The sequence below is a fragment of the Carettochelys insculpta genome, chromosome 15 (assembly GCF_033958435.1).
Source record: "Carettochelys insculpta isolate YL-2023 chromosome 15, ASM3395843v1, whole genome shotgun sequence".
NCBI classification, from domain to species: Eukaryota; Metazoa; Chordata; order Testudines; family Carettochelyidae; genus Carettochelys; species Carettochelys insculpta.
Genome location: NC_134151.1, coordinates 34,122,793 through 34,136,127, shown reverse-complemented (window position 1 = coordinate 34,136,127; position 13,335 = coordinate 34,122,793).

Sequence of the window (13,335 nt, the reverse complement as noted above, 5' to 3'; positions counted from 1 at the left end):
CAGAGGTATTCTAGACATAAGGGAAACAGCTGCTGTGAAGATAAATAGGGTTTTAAACATTCACTGACAGTAAGTTATCAGCCTAAACATCTTTTAAGTTCTCTTAGCTAACTAGCTGGTACTCTAGGAATTCTCTAGCACTCACTATAGGGGATTAGACTTTGAAAATATAGCATTTTATTAATTGAAAGCTGTGTCCTTTTCTAAAGAAAAATGGATATATTTTAATGGCAACCACTCCATGTGTGGGTATTGGCAGACCCAAACATACCGCAGTGCCAGCTATATATGGAGAAAGTTCTTCTTCTACCCCAACAGCCTCAGTCACCTGCTAATGTGGTTTCCACTGGGGACAATTAAAAGGTGAATTATCCTTTTCCACTTCAGGGTTATGTTTCTATTTACATAATTACGTCTTCCTGGGAGGAAAACTGAGATTTTAAAATTCTGCTTGGTATGATCTCTAATGCAACAGCCAGTGTGTCACCATGTACAGTCTATCCATTGGCTAGTTAGCTACTAAACCAGATGGTATAGTGTTTGCATTCTATTCTTTCAAAAACACTGGCCTGCACTTCTTCTCATACCTTTGGATTAACTTCCTTTTGCATTTGTTTGACTCTCTGCAAACCATTGTTGTTTGCAAAAGTCAAGCCTTTATATGCTGTTGGATAATTTAACAGAAATGGCTTATTTTGAGTAATTTCTGTGCCTTTCTTCCTTCTTGCATTTCACTTGCAGTTCCTTCTCTGATAATTTTTCATCCCAGCTCTGGCCATGTGTTCCTCCCATCTATGTGAATATTAATGGAGCAGATTCTCTGTCTACTCTGCTACCTTCATGCTGCTTGGACAGAGCAAGGGAAAGGGAGACTGCTCACAACTTTCCTGCTGGGCACTGTGTCAGGGATGGGAAATCCCCAGCAAATATAGGGTTGTCAAAGCTGGGTCCTATGCCATGCTCCCCAGACAGAGTTGTCTGAGATGGGGCGGGGCATGTTGGGGTTGGAGAGGACGTGTGGCCAGCTGCATTGCTTAGGCCTCATCTAACAGATCTTACCACCAGTTCTCTTGTGTATCACAGCTGGCTGGTGTATCTAATGGCGGAACCCAAACAGTTTTCACCTGTACCCAGGGCTGGGGCACAGAATCAAGCAACTGGAATTCCCTGAGGGCTCCATCTCTCTGCTGCACTCAGCACATAACTTGGCTTGGTGTAGTTTTATTGCCAACCATGAATTTCTCTTTTGAACTCCCAGGAACTTCCTGCTTACTGTTGTGGTCTCCCCAAAAGCCAAGCCTTAGGTGTGGTTTTCTTTAATAATGAAGCAATGGGTTCTAATCTTTCCAGAGCCCAGCCATGCAGCTTCATCCCACCATCAGAGGGAGTCACTATGAGAAGATGGTAACAACCATTGTCTCTATTCCTTCCATTAAACACACTCCATTCTGGGTAGAAGGTACAAGGGAATTTGCCCTGCCTGCTGTTTGGGCTTGAGGGCAGCTGTTGGTGAAACTCACAAGCCTAACTGCACCCACAGAGTCATGATCTGCAGGTCCAGCAGTTAATTGAAAGTAGGTGCCCACCATGGTTGCTTTGTTACCATTTTCACACGTGGGTGCAAAAAGCTGGATTGACAGCACTGGTTATCAAAGTCCTCTATCCACACAACGCAGAATGCATGGGCAGTCACAGCAAAAGGTTACCCACAATGCACTTCTAGTGTTCATTAACTCTAAGGCCAGGTCTACACTAGGCCTTGACGTCAATTGTAGATATGCAATTCCAGCTACAACAGTCATGTGGATGGAAGTGAATTATCTGCAATCGACTTATCTGGTCCTCCTCATTGAAGGACGACCTCCCTCACTCCTCCCAAGACTGTGTTCAGGGGTCAACTGTTGATAGCTTGATTTTGCATGTCCTCACTAAGCACACAAAATCAAGCCCAGAAAGATCAACCCAGACTGGATTGATCTTCCAGATAGTGAACACATACCCTTACCTGAGCAGTCCACAGGCTGAAAGCTCCGTGATATTACCACCAACCCCAAGATAATCCATTAATGTCAGTTGTACCATGGGGATTTATAGCTTAGGAACCTGAGTACCAGGAACTGCACCGAGTCAAACATTTTGTGCTATAATGTCTCAACCCACACCTATGTTTTTACAGATGAGTAGTGGGGGAAGTTAACTGAAAAAAAAAAAACCAAGATGATTGCTGCTTTAATTTTAAATCCAACACCTGTAAGTTGCACTTGGGATTCTTTATTTATCCAGACAGATTTCTTCTGATCCTGCTCAGGTTTGTGACACCTGTCAGAAAAAAGAAGTGATATAATGACAAGGAGCATGCCAGAGTCCTGAAGAACTTGGGAAGGCATAAGCAGGTGAAACTAGCGCTTGTGAGAAGAATGATAACAGTTTTGTGTCTATAATATAGTCAATAGAAAGTGTCCTTGTGCATCTCAGCAGTTTTTATCTTTTGTCAGAGTGTAAGATTCAAGGAGCTTGCTGCAGATTGATATTAAAGGGGCACAGCCTCCTTGAAAAAATCACACTTTCCTCTAAAACATTTTGTGCCTATTTTTCTTAGATGATTATCACTGAAAGATGATAAAGAAACATGGCATTCTGTTTATTTTATGAGCCTGACAGTGCTCTGTGTCCATCCTGAGTCATTGTTTTGGAGCTATCAGTGGCATTTCCTTTCTCACATACAGCCAAGGTGATGTTATTCTCATGCACTAGTATGGGAAACACTCACAGGTGTGTGTTTCACTCTCCAGCCTTCTAGGTATCAACACTCAGTGAGCTTTTTTTTTCCCATCTACTATTTATTCTTGTTAGTCATTTACTCAGGATTAGTCTTGGGTGGGTTGATGGTGAAAAGGTTATGGACAGCAGAGATATTTCAACTCTGTCCTACGCTATTAGCAGTTAATGGCTAAAGGTCTTAACTAACAAAGCACTTGCAATGACTTTCAAAAGACTTGGTAATGATTAGACCATTGGCAGGAAGCAGAATACCCATTTAATAGACCCACACCCAAGCATCTACACTTCTGTTCTTTCGGCTGCCAAGTTCATATGAGCAGAGCCTCCACAAAACGAAAGCACAAAACCTAGTCATTTCAATATCTCATTGCTTAGCAATACCTTCTCTTTCCTCCAGGCCTGATCGGTTCTCAGTGGAATATTTCAACAGAACCATAAAATGCTGGAAAAATTCACATGAATCCTTTAAACAGGTATATTATCTGTGCCTGAAATTTTCTCATACCTGCAAATCAGTGCAGTGAATTAATACTTGGGCTGCACTAGAAAATCAGGCTTAACCTCCCCGCAAATAAATAAACATGTGCTAATGAATGTAGCCATTGCCTTTTAAACCATAAGGATCTGCTGTCATGAAGCATGTAAATGGAGCTTTGAATCCTATCAGTCATGGAAGAGGTAATCAAACACAGATCAACTCTAAGTAAATACCAATCAAGTTCTTAATCAGAGAGTTGCTACTGCAGTTCCCGTCTCTGGCAATCAGGTCTTCAATTGCCTCACCTGGAACTGAAATAACATCACTTAAGAGATGAGGTCTGTTGCCTTTGAAAGGGCTGAAAATGTATTGCAGAGAATGGTTCAGCGAAGCATTCATGGTACAGTGTGGACTCATGTCTTGCCTGCTATATGAGAGAGTGGTCGGCAAAATAATTTTGTCTCCCTAGTTTTTCTTGGATACAGAGAAGAATGTGATACGGTAGGTGAGAAGTGAACTAACAGCCAAAGTAGTCATACGAATAACATGGCAGAAGCACTTCCTGTGCTGACCGGGCACTAGATCAGATAATCCAATAGAATCGTAGAATGCTAGAACTAGAAGGGACCTCTAGAGGTCACCTACTCCAGTCTGCTGTCCTCACTACAGGACCAAGCACTGTCTAGACCATCCCTTAGAGATGTCTATCTAACCATCTCTTAAATATCTCAAGTAATGGAGATTCCACAACCTCCCCAGGCAATGTATTCCAAAGTTTAACCATCCTGAGAGTTAGGAAGTTTTCCCTAACGTACAAACTAATGTCCTGCAGTGCAAGCCCATTGCTTCATGTCCTATGCGCACAGGCCAAGGAGAACAATTTTTCTCCCTACTCCTTGTAACACTCTTTTAGGTACTTGTAAACCACTATCATGTCCCCTCTCAGACATCTCTTTTCTAAACTAAACTAATAGGTACTCTTGTCTCTAGTGTCTGACTGTGCAGCGCATGATGCCTTGTAAAGGATCTTAGGGCTCTACCACTTGGAAATAAAGAAGCCCAGTCAGAAAGAATTCACATGTGGTCTTTGAGGCAAGCAGACACCTCCTTCCTGACAAGACATTGACAGCATAGCCTATATGGCTAACCTGCTTATTTGCCTATAGCTATATAGATGTATTATCTCCTTCTTGTTTTGATTGCAGTATAAGCATTTAGGATAAAGAGTGTATATTTGCCCCTGAAAATCCTAGAGACTTCCAGTTGTGACCTGTGATAGACACTGCTGTGCTCTGATGTGAATTCCACTCTCTAGCTAGACCCATCATTGCATTATGCCATGCAGGATACTACTGCAGTGAGGAGCGCAGTTTAGCCAGAGAGAGTGACTGAGTTGCAGATCTCCTCCGGTGGAACAGGAGCATTTCCTGCAGACCTAGGAAAGTGATTATTTCCCTTTATTTGGCACTGGTGAGACCACAAGTGGAATACTGCAACCAATTCTGATGTTGCAGAAAGGACATGCACACACTGAGCAGAGTTCAGTGGTAGGCAACAAAAATGACTAGGGGCTGGAGCACATGGCCTACCAGAAGAGTCTGGGGGAACTGGGCTCATTTAAGCTGTGTCTACACGTGCACGCTACTTCGAAGTAGCGGCACTAACTTCGAAATAGAGCCCGTCGCGGCTACATGCGTCGGGCGCTATTTCGAAGTTAACTTCGACGTTAGGCGGCGAGACGTCGAAGTTGCTAACCTCATGAGGGGATCGGCATAGCGCCCTACTTCGACGTTCAACGTCGAAGTAGGGAACGTGTAGACGATCCGCGTCCCGCAACGTCGAAATTGCTGGGTCCTCCATGGCGGCCATCAGCTGGGGGGTTGAGAGATGCTCTCTCCCCAGCCCCTGCGGGGCTCTATGGTCACCGTGGGCAGCAGCCCTTAGCCCAGGGCTTCTGGCTGCTGCTGCGGCAGCTGGGGATCCATGCTGCAGGCACAGGGTCTGCAACCAGTTGTTGGCTCTGTGTATCTTGTGTTGTTTAGTGCAACTGTGTCTGGGAGGGGCCCTTTAAGGGAGCGGCTTGCTGTTGAGTCCGCCCTGTGACCCTGTCTGCAGCTGTGCCTGGCACCCTTATTTTGATGTGTGCTACTTTGGCGTGTAGACGTTCCCTCGCAGCGCCTATTTCGATGTGGTGCCGCGCAACGTCGAAGTTGAACATCAACGTTGCCAGCCCTGGAGGACGTGTAGACGTTATTCATCGAAATAGCCTATTTCGATGTTGGCTTTACGTGTAGACGTAGCCTGGAAGTAGGGACCCATCCACTTATCCCACCCTGGCTATGCCACTGTTTGGAGCTCAAATATTTAGCAGCAAAAAGGAAAACGGATTAGATTTTTTTGGCTGATGATTCCTCCAGAGGCTTTGTGGTCTGAGATGGGCATTTATAGATACATATGTTTGAGCGTGTAGTACTCTGGCTAAGATTTAGCACACTTATTTTCATGCCACCAAAGGTAATTTTCCCATGTGGCAGGAATGGAGAGGTTTGTCCAGCTTCCGGAGTGGATCAGCTGTTTCACTAATTCTCATTTTGAAAATTATTCTTCACATAACAACTTCACTCACATTTTGGTACTCTGCCACTATTAAAGCAACAAAACCAGTACTGCTTTATTCTGGTCTAGATTATGACCTAGACCCCAGGCAAGGGAATGAAGAACTCTTAACCCTCTACTCGGGCTGCCCAGAACTTAGGTCTTGGTGTGAAGACATACACAGGGTCACATCTGCATGGGAGGTATAAGAGTCAAACTAAATCGTACAAACCCCTGCAAAAGGAAAGCCCTGACTACATTTGTGGAATAAGTACCAGAAGCAGATGAACAGTGCATAAATAAAGACATTATTTTCATGCTAATATCTGAAGTTGTGAAGAGCAAGGAGGGAGAAATGTGGGCAATTACTTAATTGGCAGGGAAGGATGAAATACTGCTTGGGAAGGTAATGACAACAAAATGAAGCACATCAGTGAGAAGTTAAAGTTGCTAAATTCCTGCATAATCAGCTAACCTGTGTATGCCTATTTTCCAGCTTATTTTATAAGATGTTTACAGACCTGAAGGGCTGTGTATCTGCAGTCAGGAACCTGATCTTTGTTTGCCCAGAGAGGTGGCTCTGATATTTGCTAATTGCAGCTCAGGAAATTGGATTTATGGTCAATCACACTGCAGCAAGCCCCAAAAATGTACAGCACTTAATAAAACAACTTCACTGCACCACCCTGCGTTGGCTGCATTGTTTGTTTTCATCTCAGCTGCACTAGATGATTATCTCATTAAACTGCAGCCAACTCATTTTCCAATTGTCTTTTATGAACAGGGGGTATCGCCTGGCTGCCTCGGAGACCTGGAACAATTATCAAAAGAAAAACAAAAAGGCACCCTGGTGGCCACCCAGCCAGGGGATCACAGGGCAGGGCCTGAGCCCTGGTATACCATGCTGACAATGGAGCTTTAGCTTCTGAAATAGGGGTGCAGAGGGGAAAGATCAGAGCTAGGCCTGAATAGATCACCAGAGCTGGACTGGTTGCGGTACAGCATGTTCTGCAGCAAGGCCAGCTCCAGCCTGAGACCCTAGTGGCAGCTGCACAGGCTCCAGAGGTTCCCCATGTATAGTGCATATCAGCAGCATCCCTCGCTGCCTGCTGCATGCAATGCATTACCCCGCACCATTCTGGGGGCTGGAAGCTCTTGTTCCAGGAGAGTCACTGACATAAGAGGGGCAACACGTAGAAATGAGGAGGTTCCTAGGGTTCAGGATTCTGGTTTGCTTCTAGGCAAAGCTGCTGACAGCCGCCATGGGCCCCAGGGCAATGTTGCAGGGGGACCCAGCTCTGTGCCTGGGGCCAAGAGTAGTCAGGTCTCAGCTCTGCCCTGACAACGGTGCTGGGTCCCCCATTCTCTCATAGCCATGTAGAGTAGAAGAAGCTTTGCTGCAGCACTTCAAAGAGGCCGGAAGATCCTGGCCCCTTTGAAATGCTGAGCCCAGGGGCAACTGCCCCATTTTCCCACCCAAATATCGGCAGCCATGATCCCAGGAACCTAGCCCCTAAGCTCAGATCAGGGTCCAAATCTGAAAGTGGTTGGGCCGAGGAAACAGGAAAGGGAAATTTGTCTCTGTTTTCAGTTTTTCCTAGTTTATGGGTTCAGCAGACTCTGCCATGTCTTTGCTTGGGGGTTGGGGGACACTTCTTGTGCCATATCTACTCAGACCTGCACGGAGTCATCCATTTATCAGTAGCACACCTCATTGCCTTGCTGTCTTTTTGGTGAAATAATAAGCCTCTTTGTGCGTTTTATTCCAAGTTCCTTCTGCTTGTTGGACAGCTGCTCTCTGCCTAGTGCTCCCCAGAGTGGAAGGTGTCTCTGCGTTTCTGTCTCTAACACCACACTGTCTGGCTGGGAATGCTTTGATGCTCTGCAAAGTATGACAGCAGTTTCTGCTGGAGACTTGAGACTGGATGGCACAGGGAAAAGCAGAACTGCTCAGGCCATCTGAGCCTCTGTAAAGTGCTCCAGTGTGTGCAGTGGAAGAGAACATCCCAATTTTCTGCTCGCTGCTTGGAATGGGTTAGGTCACAAATATCTCTTGGCGTGCCCTTCACTGACATATCTGCAACTGGTGACCTGCGTCATTAGTATTAGAATCAGAATGTGGCTTGGGATAACCTCACCCAAATGTCATGTTTCCTATCTGTCTATCTATCTGCCTACCTACCTATCTCATGCACATTTGGGTCTCTTAGTAATTTTTATAATTGGTGTTCAAATCAAGACAAGAAAGTGGGGATGTCTAGGCCACACTCTTTGAACATTATCATCCAGCATAGTCTGCCAAGCCCTCAAATGGAACCCATAAGGAAAACACAAAAGAGGAAGTCCTCAGACAACATGGAGAAGCCTGACTGAGATAGAAGGACAACTGGGATACTCCTGATCCCCATCCTGAGGTCAGCTAGAAGTTTTGTCCTGAGACAGAGTGAAGTGGAAGAGACTAGTAGATGACCTGTGCTCTACCTGGGGTACAAGGGTTTCAGTCAAATAAGTCAATATTAGCCTATTACATTTTTTACCAGATAAAAGTGAACAAAAAGAATACTTGGGAGCTAATCACCCTGCCCTGGACCTTCAGCACCCCAGCACAAGCCTCTACCACTTAGTCTAAAATAGTAACTCCATTGTCTGCTGGCAGTGGAAGGCTGTTATCCTCCTTTATATCATTACTAGTGGGGAACATTGCACAGCAGTGTTTTATACATACCCTTCATCTGGTCTTCAACATGAGGCAACGCCTCCCATTTAATTTATTTAAGGAGCACATTCTGACTCATGAAAAACTGCAAAGACATGTATCGCATTCAAGTGCACGCACAACAATTTCCTGTTTGATAAACTGGAGGCAGAGCATTTACTGAGTATATTTAGGTTTCCGGTCTTCTTCCTCCCAGTAGAAAATACAAAAAATTGCCACATTTATTTGCTCAGTCCCAGAGTTCATTCCTCATTCTCTCTCTCAGCAGCTCCTTATGCTCATATACTGTCACCAGGATTCTTGAGAAAATTTTTGGAAGTTTTCCCCAGGAGCACTGCACAGTAGTTGAACTTTAAGAAGCTTTCACTCAGGGAATGTGATTGTCCCTCAGTGCTTAAGATGGTGTGAAACATCTTTCTATGCCTTTTAGATTGCACCACACCCATCTGCATTCCATCGTTCCCCAGAGAGCACCAATGAGGTGCGTATGTGGCAAGTAGGGGCTGGTTTGCTCGCTAATGTGTCCATTTGCTGTCACAAAGGACCAGAGTGTGCCAGAACTCAGGACTTTGAGTGCTGTGAGCTGAAAACCAGTGTTCCCTGCGTGCTTGGGTGGCCATCCAGGAGCAATTCATATGCTGCTCAGCTGATTATCAGAGAATCCACAGTGCCGGGAGCCAGTAACATGTGTTTCTATTGGCAGTGCAGATCCACACTTGGTGCACATAATTTTATTCCACACCTGGATGGAAAAAACTTAGAGGAAACACTGCCAGAGACCCCCTGACCATGGAGAAGTTCCACATGTTGGTGTGCCAGGATTGATGCAATCTTTATTGTCTGACTGCCTAGTCCAGAGTCACCTTGCTGGAGCTGGCCAAAGAAATTACATGGTTATCCAGGTGCTTGTCTTCACCTTGCACTCAGAATGGACAACACAAACTCAAGAGACAAGAGTGCTGGCATGATAAAACAGAGCTAGTGAAGTGGGAGTACAGCAGGGGTACGAAGACAGATTCCACTCCACATCATGAATGCTCACAATACGTGCCCCTGAATAAATGTTGGGGAAAATCAGTGCTCGGACAGATAGGTGTGTCCTCGAACTATGACAAGTGGTTTCCCATCTGTATGTGTCTACAGACTGCTTCTCTGATGGTACACAAACAGCCCTAATCTGCTTTAATTAATGCTCCACCCTGCATCTGTTCTGTGTGTGAACTGTAGGGAGGGTCATGCCATGTTGACCATTCTTCTAGCGTGCCCCATATGCCCATTTTTGTGTAGGCTTGTCCTTTTCCAATGGACTACACTGCCTGGGTGCATGCAAGAGCAATGAGAAAATGCGGCCTACGGTTTTTAAAGCTCTTTAGGTTTCTGCAGTAGCCTGCCTCACTCTAGGCCATGGAAGTTGGCACTGGTAATTCTTTTCCATTGTAAGGTCCTCTGTGACAGATTTCCAAGAATTATGTGCTGGTCCTTTGAGAGTTGCCCATCTGCCGGCAGTCTGGTGGTGTGAAATAACCACAGCTCACTACAGCTCTATTCTGTATGTCATGTATGTTGTGGCAGAGCACAGGCTGCATGCTACAAGAGCCTGGTAGAAGGCAAATACACTGGGAGCTGGGTCAATGCCTGTTTTTTCCCCACCTAGGCTCACAGACAGTACCGCCCCAACAGCTAGGGTGGCAGCTGGGGCTTATTAAGAATCAGCCTGCAGCAAAGGCTAATCAGACACCTGCTGCCTGTGAAGGCATTCTGGCTCTCTACAGAAGGCTTCCGCCCAGGCATAAGGGGGAGGGAGATGAGAAGTCCAGCCTCTCTTCTGTGTAGAGTACTGAGCTGTTGCAAGAGAGAAGCAGCTCAGCCAGGTACAGGGGGGAAGGTGCCAGAGGGAAGTGGTAGGAGAAGTAGCCCAGGGAAAGGTTGCTGTATTTGGGACAAGGGAAAAGCCCCCTCATCTGCCTCTCATCTAGGGTCCCTGGGCTGGAGCACAGAGTAGTGGGTGGGCCTGGTCTCCCCCACCCTTCCCCGGAGAGCTGCCCCAGTGTAAGGATAACAGCATCCAAACCTTCTTTGTCCCCTATTTGTGAACAGGGGCAGCAGCTAACAGGGAAGGGAGTTTGCCTCTGGCAGTTCGCCGAGGGAGGAGCCCCGTGTTTGTTGTCCTTTTCAGGTTTGGTGTTCCACCTGTGCCCTGCAAGGCACCACTATCAGGAAAAGGAGTCTCTGAACAGAAGATCCTGAAGAGCGATGGGGGAAGGTGGACCTGGGGGCACTGAGAGCAGCTGGGGGGAGAGGGGCCAGAACTGTCCCGCCACAGTTCACCTGCCTCGCTGGGTACGTGAGGCTTAAGGCTCCTGAACCTGACAAGTGACTGAAATTTGGGCACCAGGCAAACCAATAAGAAAATCAACAAGAAACGAGAAACATCAACAATTTAAGCTTGCTTGCTGGAATGTGCGGACCATGCTGACTGGCTTGACTGAAGATCTTCAGGCCATCAGTGACACCCGAAAGACCGCTGTCGTCAACGAGGAACTGAAGAGGCTCCGAGTTGATATCGCTGCACTGCAAGAGACGCGACTCACAGATTCGTGATCTCTAAAGGAAAAGGACTACACCTTTTTCTGGCAGGGTAAAGCCCAAGAGGAACCCAGAGAGCATGGTGTTGGCTTTGCTGTCAGAAACACCCTTCTACAAATGGTGGAATTAGTCATGGGTGGATCAGAAAGACTTCTTCGGATCATGCTTCAAACTTGCGCCGGTCCCGTCCACCTGATCAGTGCTCATGCTCCAACCCTGTACGCCACACCAGAAGTAAAAGACAAGTTCTATGACATGCCTAGTGCTGCTGTAGTGCAAATACCTGCTCGTGAACAACTGTACATTTTGGTTGACTTCAATGCAAGAGTTGGAGCTGATTGGGCCTCATGGCCTTCCTGCTTAGGACAGTTTGGTGTGGGAAAAATGAATGACAATGGACAGCATCTCCTTGAACTGTGCACGTACCACAATCTCTGCATCACAAACACATTCTTCCGAACGAAGCCACAGCACAGAGTGTCCTGGAGACACCCACGCTCGAAGCACTGGCATCAACTAGACGTGGTCATCACTAGGCGTAATAACCTCAAAAACGTACTTCTGACACGCAGCTATCATAGTGCTGACTGTGATACAGATCACTCACTAGTTTGCTCCAAGCTCAAGCTGAGACCCAAGAAGCTGTACCGCTCTAAACCTGCTGGAAGGCCCCACATTGACGCCAGAAACACGGCAAACTCGGAGAAAGCTGAAAATTTCAGAGAGACCCTCCAGGAAATCTGCGCAGAGGCCCTGGGGGCGCCGATGCGACATCCAAATGGCAACATCTGAGGGATACAGTTTACAACATGGCCTTGTTGGTGTTTGGAAGAAGAGCTAGAAACACGAACGACTGGTTCGAAGCTAACTCCGATGAGATGATTCCAGTCATTGAAAAGAAGCGCGCTGCACTCCTGGAGTACAAATGCTCACCGAGCCAGAGTACCCAGCAAGCACTTACAGTGGCCAGAAGAACAGTACAGCAGACAGCCAGGCGCTGTGCCAACAACCACTGGCTCCAGCTATGCAGCAGCATCCAGACCTGTGCTGAATTTGGTAATCTCAGAGGAATGTACGAAGGTATGAAGAAGGCATTAGGACCCACCCAGAACAAGATGGCACCTCTGAAATCCAAATCTGGTGAAGTCATTGCTGACAAAGCCAAACAGATGGAGCGCTGGGTTGAGCACTACTCCGAGCTGTACTCACACAAGAACGTTGTGGTTGACGCAGCCCTCGATGCCGTCGAGCTCCTACCAGTAATGGATGAACTGGATCAGGAACCGATTGTGGATGAACTGAAGAGAGCCATGGACAGCATTGCAGCAGGAAAGGCTCCTGGCCAGGATGGTATACCACCAGAGGTAATCAAGTGTGCCGCGGACACAATCCTGGAACCCCTGCATGAGCTACGGTGCCTGTGCTGGAAAGAGGGTGAGGTTCCACAGGATACATGTGACGCTAACATTGTAACGTTGTATAAGAACAAAGGAGACAGAAGCAACTGCAACAACTACTGTGGAATCTCCCTCCTAAGTGTCACTGGTAAACTGTGTGCTCGCGTCATCCTTGGCAGACTCCAGAAGATTGCTTAGAGGGTGTACCCCGAATTGCAGTGCGGATTCCACACAGAGAGGTCTACAGTTGACATGGTCTTCTCTGTAAGGCAGCTGCAGGAAAAGTGCAGGGAGCAGAGGAACCCACTCTACATAGCCTTCATCAACCTGACCAACGCCCTTGACTTGGTCAGCAGGGATGGTCTGTTCAAACTGCTCCACAAGATAGGCTGTCCTCCACGGTTACTCAAGATGATCCAGTCATTCCACGAAGACATGAGAGGAACCATCCAATATGACGGCGCAGTATCGGATGCTTTCAGAATCAGGAGTGGCGTCAAACAAGGATGCGCGCTTGCTCCAACATTGTTCAGGATCTTCTTCGCACTCCTCCTGAAGCATGCCTTTGGATCTTCAACAGAGGGCATCTTGCTGCACACAAGATCTGATGGGAAACTGTTTAATCTTGCAAGGCTGAGAGCTAAGTCTAAGGTGCGGGAAGTCCTCATCAGAGACATGCTGTTAGCAGACGATGCTGCTGTAGTGTCTCACACAGAAGACCAGCTTCAAAAACTGCTGGATTGGTTCTCCAAAGCGTGCAAGGACTTTGGGCTTACCATCAG